We start from the raw sequence: 12,526 nt of genomic DNA, 5'->3' as shown, positions 1-12,526 counted from the left end.
CAAGACCAACAGTGCACGTGGATTTTCAATCCACCACATTCCTCCCATATGGGGGGTGCATGGGAGTGCCTGGAATTTCAGCTTCCTATTCATTTGATTGTGTGCATTACTGCTCTATGAGCCATGTTGCCAGTTATTTTAATATATTAAATCAGCTTGGGCCAGGCTAAAACCAGGTTCTCCTTACTGTGGGAGAATGGATCTCTGTCTCGCATATGCAATTATACCTGCAAGACCAACAGTGCACGTGGATTTTCAATCCACCACATTCCTCCCATATGGGGGGTGCATGGGAGCGCCTCATTGGTGTGGCGCGGAACGTTCTAGAAACTGTGTTCCTACAACAGCTTTTTTCCTCTCTGACACACAAAGTGCTCGTCACGCTCATGGCAGAGGTTTGCGCAATCATCAATGCAAGGCCTCTTCTGCCTGTCTCAGCTGACCCAGAGAGACCGCACATCTTAACGCCATCAATGCTACTGACACAAAAGGCTGGAACTCTGTCATCACCTCCGTCTGAATTTGGCAAAGCAGAGATCTTCCATCTGCACTGGAAGCAAGTCCAACACCTGGCAGAAACATTCTGGCACAAATGGCAACGAGAATACCTGGACACCCTGCAACATAGGACTAAGTGGCAAGACAAAAGCCTACAAAAAGAGACAATGCTGAGAGACAATTCAGTGAAAAGAAAACAGTGGCCAATAGCAATATTGATGAAAGCACTTCCCAGTAAAGACGGTATTGTGAGAGTTGTGGAAGTTGTGGAAGCAAGGCACACCTAAAGTATACACCAGACCAGTTTCTGAGCTTGTATTACTGATTCCTGCCAATTATGTTGTTGAAAATGTTTAGACAATTAGGTTAGCACGTATATACCACCTGTAAGATACCAGACAGAGAGTGTCATGGTCTTAGTAGACCACAAACGTAGTTAGTTCATGCAGTGGGGGGGTTATTCACTTGTTTGCAGTCCTAGGGTGTCATCTAGTCGCTACAGGTAATTCACTTTGTAATATGTGGATTCATGTTCACTTCCGGTTCTCATGGAAAAAAGAGAGTTGTGGTTCACTCCTATTCCTACAGAGCCCCTAAGGGGCCGTGGTAAAAAAAAAAAAAGAGAACTGCAGAGAACAATTGCTGAATAAACTCAGCATAGACTGGCAAAAATGGGAATACAGCTTTTAACGTTAGCTATGCCAAAAACAAAGCTCTAATGTAGGCAATGTCATTGGGCACCTCTGGTCCTATGTTTGCTTGCTGTCTGACGAGCATATATTTTGCGAGGGAATGCAAAACATTTGCAAGGGAACGTATTTTTTTGTGAGGGAATGCCTTACGAGCTCCATATTTTCCTCCTCATGTTCAGGTCACGGTTAGAATCAGTCTGCCTTTTAAGTTATTCTTTTACCACATGGGCAATGCCTGTAAGTATAACTTGTTTTCTTTTCTTTTATTTTGTATCACTTGTATATCTAAGAGAACAAATAATAAGCTATGTACATTTCTGCTAAAAATATTTTTTTCTTTGTTTTTGTAATGGCGGCTGTAATGAGATTCATATCCTGTAAGGATTTACGGTTCATTGAGACATGTATGAGCTGAAAAGGATTTATTTGTGGTTTTGCAGTTTTACAATAAAGGAACAGGAGAAAAGGAACTGAAGACCTGTGTTGTGAGTAGCAACAACACTAAGTGAGCCCAGTATAAGCACAGTGAGAGCAGGAGTCACATCCAAGGCAAATCTGAGGAGCTCTCTTGTCGAATTTCACATCTTGTTAGAGTCTTTTTGACTGGTTGGCTGGTTGAGCTGTAGTTGAGTGTCTTCTAAAGCCAGGCATATGCTATGTGATTTTAGAAGTTTTGTTCTTTGGTGACAACTCACACTATGCATTTGAGAAAACCATCATGTACGGTCTATGATTTATATACTGAAGAAAACTCTTGGTCCAACTTGTATGCTAGATGAAACACAACACCTACAGACTGCTCTGTCTGTGGACAATTTCCAATAAAGCTGTTCAACAGGTTGTGCATGTGAATTCTGAGCAGATACACTGAGAAACTGTGCTACAGCAACTTTGCTAACTGGTTTCACACTGTGCACTGAAACGAAAACCAAGCAGTGAGGTACATGAGTGGAGATGATCTCCCTACTGCCAATTTTTTCAAAGACAGTTTAAAAAATCATAGTATTGAAATTTATACCTCACAATTCTATTCAGTCAAGCAGAGTAAGGTTGGAATACACTTTGGTAGCAAATGTCTTTTTTTTTTTTTTGCTGAGTCTCCACCCAGATTAGGGAGATGTGATTGTGTTTTTGTTATCTTAAAAATTGGCTAAAATTGCCCAGTGAATGCCTGGCAGGAATATGCCAAGGCAGAATATTTAAAATGACCAGCAGCTTTGCATCCAACTGCCATGGCATCAGCAATGCTTGCCGTATAAGCAGACCCTTGTTCATTGTCAGCTTGAATTGTTTGTTCATCAGTGCGTTAGCAGACACTAGGCTTATGTCATGTTGTATTAGGTGGTATTGGATGTTTATACTGGTGCATTTTAATAGAGTATGACTAAATAAGCACAGTATCGGGACAGGATCCAATATCATTGTATCTGCAGCTCTAACCCCAATTTACTGATAACATGAGTGAGGTGTCTCACTGTGGGATTCGCCCACCCATATATGGCATAATATGTGCACAGAGAAAGTGTAAATTTCACTAACACGCTTTTTTGAAGCCAAGGTTACTAACTCTGCCATCTTATTTGACAATGTTCTAAGACCCACCTTATCTAGCAGTTCAAATGGTGTGGCTGCCATGGCCCCCAGCATGAATCCCAAGTTGAGGACAGTGGATTATAAACTGGAAGCACCCACCGTGCCACTTTCATAAAACAGCTGGCCTGTCTCCCTGGGGGTGCTGTCTCCCTGTCTTCCTCTCAAAGCCTTTATGACGCACAGCAATAGCTGCCAGGTGAACTTTTATGGCTGAGAATGAGTGTTCCTTATCAGTCAGGTCCTGGATTAATAATACAGCCACCACCACCATCACAGAACACTGAAAAAGGAGTTTGCTTATTAGTGTGCCTCTGTCCAAATACCCGCCAGTTGTATCCACAAAAGGGGAGTGAGTCTCTAGTATTTTGGATGATTTGTTTTACATTAGGTGCAAACCCTCTTAAGTTAAACCACCCACAAACCAAGCCCAAGGGGCCAGGCGATCTGGGTGAGGATGATAAATTTTTCCTCTGTGGAAAAATTGGAACTATCAGAAATGATAGACAGAGTTTTCTCTTTCACTCTGGCTAGAGCTGAAGACATTAGCATTATAAATGAGAACCCTGAAGGATAAGTGGTTTAGATGAGGTGTGTGTGTGTGTTCTTCAGCGTAAAATTGCAAAGACTTTGGATATCCTACCATCTACAGTACATAATATCATCAAAAGAATCAGAGAATCTGGAGAAATCCCTGTTCGCAAGGCATAAGGCTAATGGTCATTATTGGATGCTTGTGATCTTCGGGCCCTCAGGCAGCACTGCATTAAAAAGAGGCTTGATTCTGTGCTGAAATGGGCTGCATGGGCTCAGGAACACTTCCACAAATCGTGGTCTATGAACACAGTTCACCGTGCAATCCACAAAGGCAAGTTAAAGCTGTATCATGCAAGGAAGAAGCCATATGTCTACACTATCCAGAAATGCCACCGTCTTCTCTGGGCTAAAGCACATTTAAAATGGACTGAGGCGAAATGGAAAACTGTTCTGTGTTCAGATGAATCAAAATTTGAAATTCTTTTTGGAAACCACAGATGCCGTGTTCTGCGTAATCAAGAGGAGAGGGACCATCCAGCTTGTTATTAGCGCACAGTTCAAAAGCCTGCATCTCTGATGGTATGGGGTTGCATTAGTGCCTATGGCATGGGCAGCTTACACATCTGGAAAGGCACCATCAATGCTGAACAGTATATAGAGGTTTTAGAACAGCATATGCTCCCATCCAAATAATGTCTCTTTTAATGAAGGCCTTGCATATTTCAGCAAAGCAATGCTAAACCACATACTGCATCCATCACAACAGCATGGCTTCACAGAAGAAGAGTCTGAACTGGCCTGCCTGCAGTCCGGACCTTTTACCTATAGAAAACATTTGGCACATCATGAAACGAAAAAGACCCTGAACAGTTGAGCAGCTACATCAGACAAGAATGGGACAGCATTCCTCTCCAAAACTCCAGCAATTGGTCTCCTCACTTCCCAGACGTTGACAAACTGTTGTTAAAAGCAGAGGGGATGCTATACAATGGTAGACATGGCCCTGTCCCAACTTTTTTTTAGATGCATTGCTGCCGTCAATTTCTAAATGAGTTATTATTTTTTTATGAAATGGTAAAATGTTTCATTTTCAGCATTTGATATTTGTTCTATGTTCTGTTGTGAATAAAATATGGATCTATTAGATTTGCAGATCATTTGCATTCTGTTTTTTTACATTTATTTACATTTTACACAGCATCCCAAATTTTTGAAATTGGGGTTGTAGGTATTCAACTAAATTGTTAATTTATTAATTTGTTCATTTACAGCATTATCAATATTTTGTATGTACTGTATTTCTGATCAATATAATGTTACTTTAATAAAAAAAAAAAAGCTTTTCTTTCAAAAACAGTGACCCTAAACTTTTGATGAACAGTGTACATGCATTGCTTTTAAGGATAAGTGTTAGATAAACACCAAGTTTATATGAAGAGTGCAAATGGTGATTACTGGCATGAACAATGCCCATGCGCACCCCTTGTGTGAGAAAGTGTGTGCGCTTCCACTGACACAGTGCCATCATTGTGTCACGTTACCTTCACTCTCTGATGAGAGTAATGTAATAGATCCAACCTGAGCTTGGCCATCAGCATTGAAAATCTCTCATGAACAGTGGGCCTAATAGGACAGCTTCTAAGGCTGAAGCCATCATTCCCAATGGCTTGTCACACAGTTTAAAGGTGATGGAGTTCCAGTTTATTTAGATGCTGCGTGAGCATTACTGTATGCTCTATTACAGTGCGTTCTGACTAAACCACGATGAGCCAGTCGTCTATGTATGTAGGAAGGTGGATTCCTTTCTCTCTTATAGAGGCTACTGCATCTTCTGTGCATTTTACAGATACCTACAGGCTGAGTGAACTGGTGCTATGCAGTGTGCATGTGTGAGGGGGCCACGCAGTGACAGCTTTCATGTGTTTATTGCCTCTGAGAACGTGATAACTTTCTGAGGCAGCACTGTGACCTTGTACTTTATGTTTTGCACTACTTTTCTTTTTATTTTATTTTGCAATGAACTTGGAGACCTCTCTACTGAAATTAGTAATGGTAAGGTGGGTTTGTACATTTGGAAATAATTGAGCATTGTAGCACCATTTCTTTTTTCTAATGGCTCGCGCCATTAGATAGCCTTTTGCATCAGTGTAAAATAGTGCTGAAAATGCCCCACAGGTGCATCCAGGGTGTCTGGCCGAGAGGTTTGTCAGGTTGAGCCACCATCGCCTTTCCTTAATGACCACAGTTGTCATGGCTTTTCCTTCCAATCACCTGTAATAGGAGACTGACCCCTTCTATCCTACTATCTGGATTCAAGAGCCCTAAAATCTAAAGAACTAGTATGTAACCTTGGTGTACTAATGGATTCTGATCAAGGCACTTACTGAATCAGCTTTTTGTCACCTTAAGAACATCAACAAGATCAGAGATTTTCTGGCTAAAGCAAACCTGGAGAAACTCGTCCATGCTTTTACTTCTAGCCGGATTGATTACTGTAATGGTCTCCTAACTGGACTCCCAAAAAAGACAATCAAACAGCTTCAGTTGTTTCAGAATGCAGCTGCCAGATTTCTCACTAGGAGTTAAAGAAGGGAACACATCACCCCCATTCTTAAATCCTTACACTGGCTGTCAGTCTGTTACAGAATAGACTTTAAGGTGTTGTTACTGGTTTATAAATGTCTTAATGATGCAGGAGCAGCATATTAATCTGATCTGCTGCAGCGATACGAGTCAAGGAGAACTCTCAGATCATTAGGAACTAGTCAGTTAGTCCTGCTGAAGGTGAAAACTAAACACGGAGAAGCAGCATTTAGCTACTATGCTGCTCTTAAATGGAACCAATTGACAGAGGGCATTAGGAGAGCCCCGACACTCAACACTTTTAAATCCAGGGTTAAAACGTCCCTAGTTGGGCAGGTACTCTGCACAGTTTAAAACACTATTAGTGTTTCTAGGCCCTTTTCCTCTGTAACGGCACTTTATCCTAATGGAACTTTTAATTTTTAAATTAGGTTTTTATGTACCTTAATTTAATTTCTAACTAGATTTTTAATTTAATGATTTTCTCTTTTAATTCTATTGTAAATCTAAGACCTATTTACGAAGTGACTATAGCAGTTGTTAGCACAACATTTTTTTTCTCTAGTATTTTCACCTGCACCTGTGCTAGTCAAAATCAACGTCAGTGAGGTTGTACATATTTAAGACCCATGCCAAGCGAAGCTCTGTCTGTCTGCCAAATGGATACGATGAAGGAAACAAAGCAAAGAAAACCAAAATTCTCAGAAACAGAGCTATGAATTTTAAGGTAAAAATAATAGTAAATTATTTGGTTAAGATGTTTTTAACTTTTAATCAAGAAACAAAATTTCTTTATAAGAAAATGTTGCTGATGCTAGAAAAAACATGACAGAAATCGAATTACATCTTAAAATCGACAGAATTGCATTTTAGCATGTAAGATTTGATTTCTTATTGATAAGAATTCAGTTTTTTTTCAAATGCAATGTAATTGCAATTCATAATTTTTTGCAGTGTCATGTTATGAATCACTACCGACACATATAAATAAGAAAAAATGTGGGAAAATTATCATTTATGAATGAGCAAATGTGATACCGCAATGCTATTTGCTCTTAACGTCATAGTAAATCTGGCAGAGCATTTTATTAATCTGTCCTGTGATTCTTTATCTTAAGCGAAGTATAACAAAGATTGTTTTAAGATCCGTATGGTGTAGCACTGATCATTCTGGACATTTATTTCATAAGAAATCAGAAAAAACAAGACAGTTCAATATACAGAGAATGTCAAAGGTGTAAAGCCAGCTAAAAGGCAAATTAAGTTGAGCCTGTAATGATGTGGGAGTAACTTAAATTATAAAAAAAAAAAATCTCTCATCTAGGTAGTCTGTGTGTTTCCCTAAGATTGACATTGAGATATTCTAAGTAAACTGTAGCTCTTGTTTTAATAGCAGTTCTTTCGTTTATCTGGGCTGAAACACCTGCACATCTCCCCTCAGGTAATTTGGGAGTGGAAATGAGCTAAAAAAGTGAATCACTCATTACTTTGCTTTGCTTATTGCTGTGCTTATTGCTGAGCTCTGTGAGCACAGTGTCTGCGTGTTTTTGAGCCATTCTGTACGTTGAGGTTGATGGTTTGCCACAGTGCTACTCTTTGGCAGATACCATTCAGTTCATTTTGTTTGCCGCCCTCCAACCAAACTCCTGAAGTTGCAGCCTAAAGTAATGTTGTTTTCTGGTTTTAATTTCCTTGTTATCAATTTAAGATGAAAACATGATGAATTCCTTGTTTTTCATTCTTTTATTTCTCTTCAAAACAAAAAATGTAACAACTATTTGTTTTCACTTTGTAACTTTTCCAATTAATTGAATAAATTAATGCATGGATCATTCAAAATTTTCCTGTTGTGTTTTTCGTTTTGCTGTTGGGTTTTTGATTTTACTGGTATGTTTTAATTTTGCTGTTGTGTTTTTGATTTTGTGTTGCATTTTTGGTTTTGTGTTGCATGTTTGGTTTTGCTATTTCGTTTTTGGTTTTACCAGTTTGTTTTTGGTTGTGGTGTTGTGTTTTCTGATTTACTGTTGCATTTTTTGATTTGCCGTTGTGTTTTCTGATTTGCGTTTGCATTTTTGGTATGGTTTGCATTGAATAAAGCAAGAAATAAAATAAGTTTTTAGAGTCACTGGAGGCTGTTAATGTGGTAGCTCTGTGTGTTACCATTATGTTCACGTGTGGAAATGACAGCTCTGTTAACCATATTTTCATGTGTGGGAATGACAGCTTTTGCTGTCACTGAGGGCTGTTACTACAGTGTTTTAGTTTACCATCATTGTACACATGCCTGATTCCTTCCAACATTGTCACACTTTGTTACAGGACATTTTTAAGCAGGCCACTAAAGATCATCTGACAAGTGCCTATGAGCTACCTTATTTTGAGGGGGACTTCTGGCCCAATGTACTTGAAGAGAGAATCAAGGAGCTGGAGCAGGAGGAGGAGGAAAGGAAGAAGGAGGAGAGTACAGCTTCCTTTGAAACAGTAGAAGTATCATTAAGGGTGCAAGTTGGGAGGCTGATATTTTAAAGTCTGAAATAAAGCAGAAATATATGTATTCTGAGTTTGTCACAGCACAAAAAAATGTGTTAATAACCACCCAACCAAATTTGAATGATTTAAATAAATCGTTAAGTATGTAAAATTAGGTTTAAAATTTGTGAAAAATTAAGTATTCACAGTATTCTCTACACTGAAATGCTAGGGACGTGTCCACTGAAGGCGCTGAACCACGTCCAATCACAGGAAAGCTTTATTTTGCCAGAATGTAACTGCTGTCCCATGTTAGGAGGAACAGACAAATTTGAATAAGAAGCTGACTTGAGCTTTGTATTCACCAGAATGTAACTGCTGTGCACCATTTAAGGTAGAATGAGACAATTCAAGTAGGAAACCGATTTAAACTTAGTGTTCGCCAGAATGTAACTACCACACTATTTAAGGTAGAATGGGAAAATCTGAAAAGGAACCTAATTTCAGCTTCATATTCACCACAATGTAACTGCTGCACCAAAGTGGAATGGGAAAATTCGTACAAGAAGCTGGCAAATAGTAAGACGACTTCAGCTTTGTACCAATATTAGCGTATCCATTAGCTCATTAGATTTGGCAGCAAAGCTTCTTTCGAAATAAAGCTCCTAGCAGAGCTTCAGCTGAAACAAACACAAATTTATGTAAGTTAGCAACAGGTAGTACTGACTAGCATAACCTAGCCAAATAAAGTTAGGCTGTGAGAAACACTGATGCCAACTCTAGTTTTTAGAAAGTTCATGCTAAGTATGGCTCCAGTGTGTCATCAAGCCATGATTTCAGGCCCACCCAAAAAATCCTGGACACAAAAATGGTGATAAAGTCCACAATTCAGTATATGTAATAGTCTTTTCACATGTTTTTAGCTACATGTATTTTTAACATGTATAAAGTATTTAGAAACAAATCTCTGAATTTACACAGACTTAAAAAAAAAGAAAAGAAATAATTAATCAATGAATTTTTCAAAAAAATTGAATTTCCCTTTTCTTTTCCAAGCTGACAGCAAGAATGCCAAAAAGAAGAACAACAAGAAGACCAACAAAAATAAAAGCAGCGTAAGCCGAGTCAGCACGAAGAAGCCTGGAATGCCAAATGTTGCAAACGACCTGTCTCAGAAGCCCTATGCAGCACAAGAGGGTGGGTCCTAGACCAGTTTGTAGATATTTACTACTGAACTGTGCATTTCTTTTCTGAAAATCCTGTTTATCACAAGCCCTATGAAGCACAAGAGGGTGGGTCCTGGACCAGTTTGTAGATATTTACTACTGAACTGTGCATTTCTTTTCTGAAAATCCTGTTTATTAATCCATTCCAGGTCTTCTTTGTGATCCACTTGCATGCTGGTCCTGTAATCAATACTCTGCCACCCATCACTGACCTTGACCCTCTACTGACATATGACCTGATGGATGGCTGTGATGCCTTTCTGACACTAGCACGGGACAAGCACTGGGAGTTCAGCTCTCTGCGTCACTGCAAGTGGAGCACCATGCACATGCTGGTGGACCTGTATAATCAGGGCCAAGACTGCTTCGTATACACTTGTAATGAATGCAGGCACCATGTAGAGACACGCTGGCACTGTACTGTCTGCGAGGTCAGTCATTCGTGTGTCTGGGTTAGAACTGGATTTCATGCTTGAGAGCCTACAATGGCAACAGAGGGAGTGAAAAAAAATTTCTCTTGCTAGCCAAATAAGCTAATACATAGTTCAGTGAAGTTATGTAAGCTTAACATCAAAAAGAGTTAATTTTGTTTTTGTTTCTTACAGGACCTTGACCTTTGCATTAATTGTTACAACTCTAAGAGCCATGAGCACCAAATGATGAAATGGGGCCTTGGTCTTGATGATGACAACAACAGCCAGAGCAGTGAAGCATCCAAAAGCCCACAGGAGAGCCGGCGCCTGAGCTTCCAACGCTGCATCCAGTCCCTGGTGCATGCTTGCCAGTGCCGAAACGCTAACTGCTCCCTTCCCTCCTCCCAGAAAATGAAGCAAGTGGTGCAGCACACCAAGGGCTGCAAACGCAAGACCAATGGTGGCTGCCCCGTCTGCAAGCAACTTATTGCCCTGTGCTGCTACCATGCCAAGCACTGCCCAGAGAACAAGTGCCCTGTCCCCTTCTGCCTCAACATTAAGCACAAGCTGCGGCAGCAACAGCTCCAGCAGCGGCTGCAACTGGCCCAGATGATGAGGCCACGTATGGCACTCATGCAGGGTAGGACAATGCCACAGCCCCTGCCCTCCCCCAATTCAGGAGCTCCTGGGACACCCAACTCTCAGGCGCAGCAGCCCAACAAACCACAGACCTCTCAGTCATTATCCAACCAGCCCCAAGCGCAGCCCCTTAATATGGCTGGCATGCCACAAGCCTTGCCCAACACTGGCTGCAGCAGCCAGCCACCCATGCCATGCTCCCAGGGCAAGCCTGGCCCCCAGTCCTCCCCCTTCCATCAGCAGCAGTCTACCTTGTCTTTGCCCCCACAGCAGCAGCCCCAAGCACGAGCACTGCAACAGCAGTCATCACTGGCAGCCCTGAAGGTGGCTCAGCAGATAAAGATGGCTGCTAAAATCAAGCAGCAGCAACAGCAGCCAGAATTCCAAGTCAGTATGAATGGCATGCCCATGCAAAGAGTTATGTCTTCAGAGCCAGTGCCACCGCAAGCCCCACAGCAACAAGGCATGCCCCAGAGAGGGGCAACCAGCAGCATTGCACCAGGAGCCCTCCAGGAGCTCCTGTGGACCTTGAAGTTGCCTAGTTCCCCTTAGCAGCAGCAACAGGTCCTGAACATTCTCAAGTCCAACCCACACATCATGACTGCATTCATCAAACAACGGACAGCCAAGTATCAGGCCAGCCAGACCCTGCAGCAGCAAAACCCTCCAGCCATGCTCGGTGGTCAGTCAGGGGTGCAAAATATGGCTACTGTGCCAATTGGCCCTAACCCAAGGCCTGGTATGCCCCCTCAGCAAACTGCAGCACAGGGCATGGCAACTCTTGGGCCCCAGGGCCGACTCATGAACACCTCTCACAATGGTAACCAGCAGCTTTATCGTCAGCAGCTGCATTTGCGACAAATGCAACAGCAGCAGCAAGGGTCAATGCCTTTTGGCAAGGGGAGGTTTTCCCAGCCTCAAAGTGCAACCAGCTATTCTCAGATTCACATGCAGCAACAAACAGTGATGCAAGGAGACAATGCACCTATGGGCCAAATACTGGGCATGGCCTAAATGAACCAGCCCAACGTGGCCATAGATGCATCCCAAAACATGGTGCAGCAGTGCATGCTGCAGCAGCAGCTACTACAGCAGATGTTGAAGCAGCAGATAGGATCACCACTGCCAGCCACCTCAATGAGCCCTCAGCCTCATATGCTCCCAGGACAGCAACAAGGCTCTCATTTACCTGGCCAGTCCATGGTCAAGTGAGGTCGCCTGTTCCTGTGCAATCTCCTTGTCCCCCCTCCCAGCAACCTCCACATTCCAGTCTGTCCCAGTGCCTGCAACCTCAGCCCTCTCTTCAGCATGCTTCCTTGCAGTCCAGCTCACCCCATCCCAGTCTTGCTGGACCCATACCAGGTACTATGGAACAGACCCATATGTGTACCCCAGAACAGAGTGCCATGCTTCCACAGCTTAGCACACCAAACCGCAGAGGGCTTACTACATCTTTAGTATTGTGGGGGACACCACAGGGGACACATTAGAGAGGTTTGTGGAGGGATTGTAGCATTGAATAATGCTTGGCATGACATTCTTTTCTCACAGTTCTTTGTACAAATGTTTTGAAGAAAGAATGTGAATGGTTTACATGAAAACTAGTGGACTGCTGTTTCTTCCTTGTATCTTTGTGATTGGATCACAGCAACACTCTTTTTTTCTCTCTTTTTGCTGCTTCTAAGTCAAGCTAGCAATGAAAGAATAGTCTTGATGTTTGTTACATTTTTATTATGATTATTATCAATCACTTGTTTAATTATATTCAGGTGTGGACGTTTTTAAGGACATTTGAAGCAAAAAAGACTTATTATTGAAGATTTTCATTTTGTATGTTTAAAATTTGAGATGCAAATTTATAGACTGCATACTTGTGAGT

General features: G+C 41.6%; 1 pseudogene; it reads left to right on the top strand.

Annotated features, from left to right (window-relative positions):
• Positions 1 to 12,160, top strand: part of LOC118821047 — a 128,964-nt pseudogene extending 116,804 nt beyond the window's left edge.
• The last annotated feature ends 366 nt before the right edge of the window (positions 12,161 to 12,526 follow it).

The sequence above is a fragment of the Colossoma macropomum genome, unplaced genomic scaffold (assembly GCF_904425465.1).
Source record: "Colossoma macropomum unplaced genomic scaffold, Colossoma_macropomum, whole genome shotgun sequence".
NCBI lineage: Eukaryota > Metazoa > Chordata > Actinopteri > Characiformes > Serrasalmidae > Colossoma > Colossoma macropomum.
Note: the sequence above shows the minus strand (reverse complement) of the source record. Positions and strands in the feature narration are given on the sequence as shown.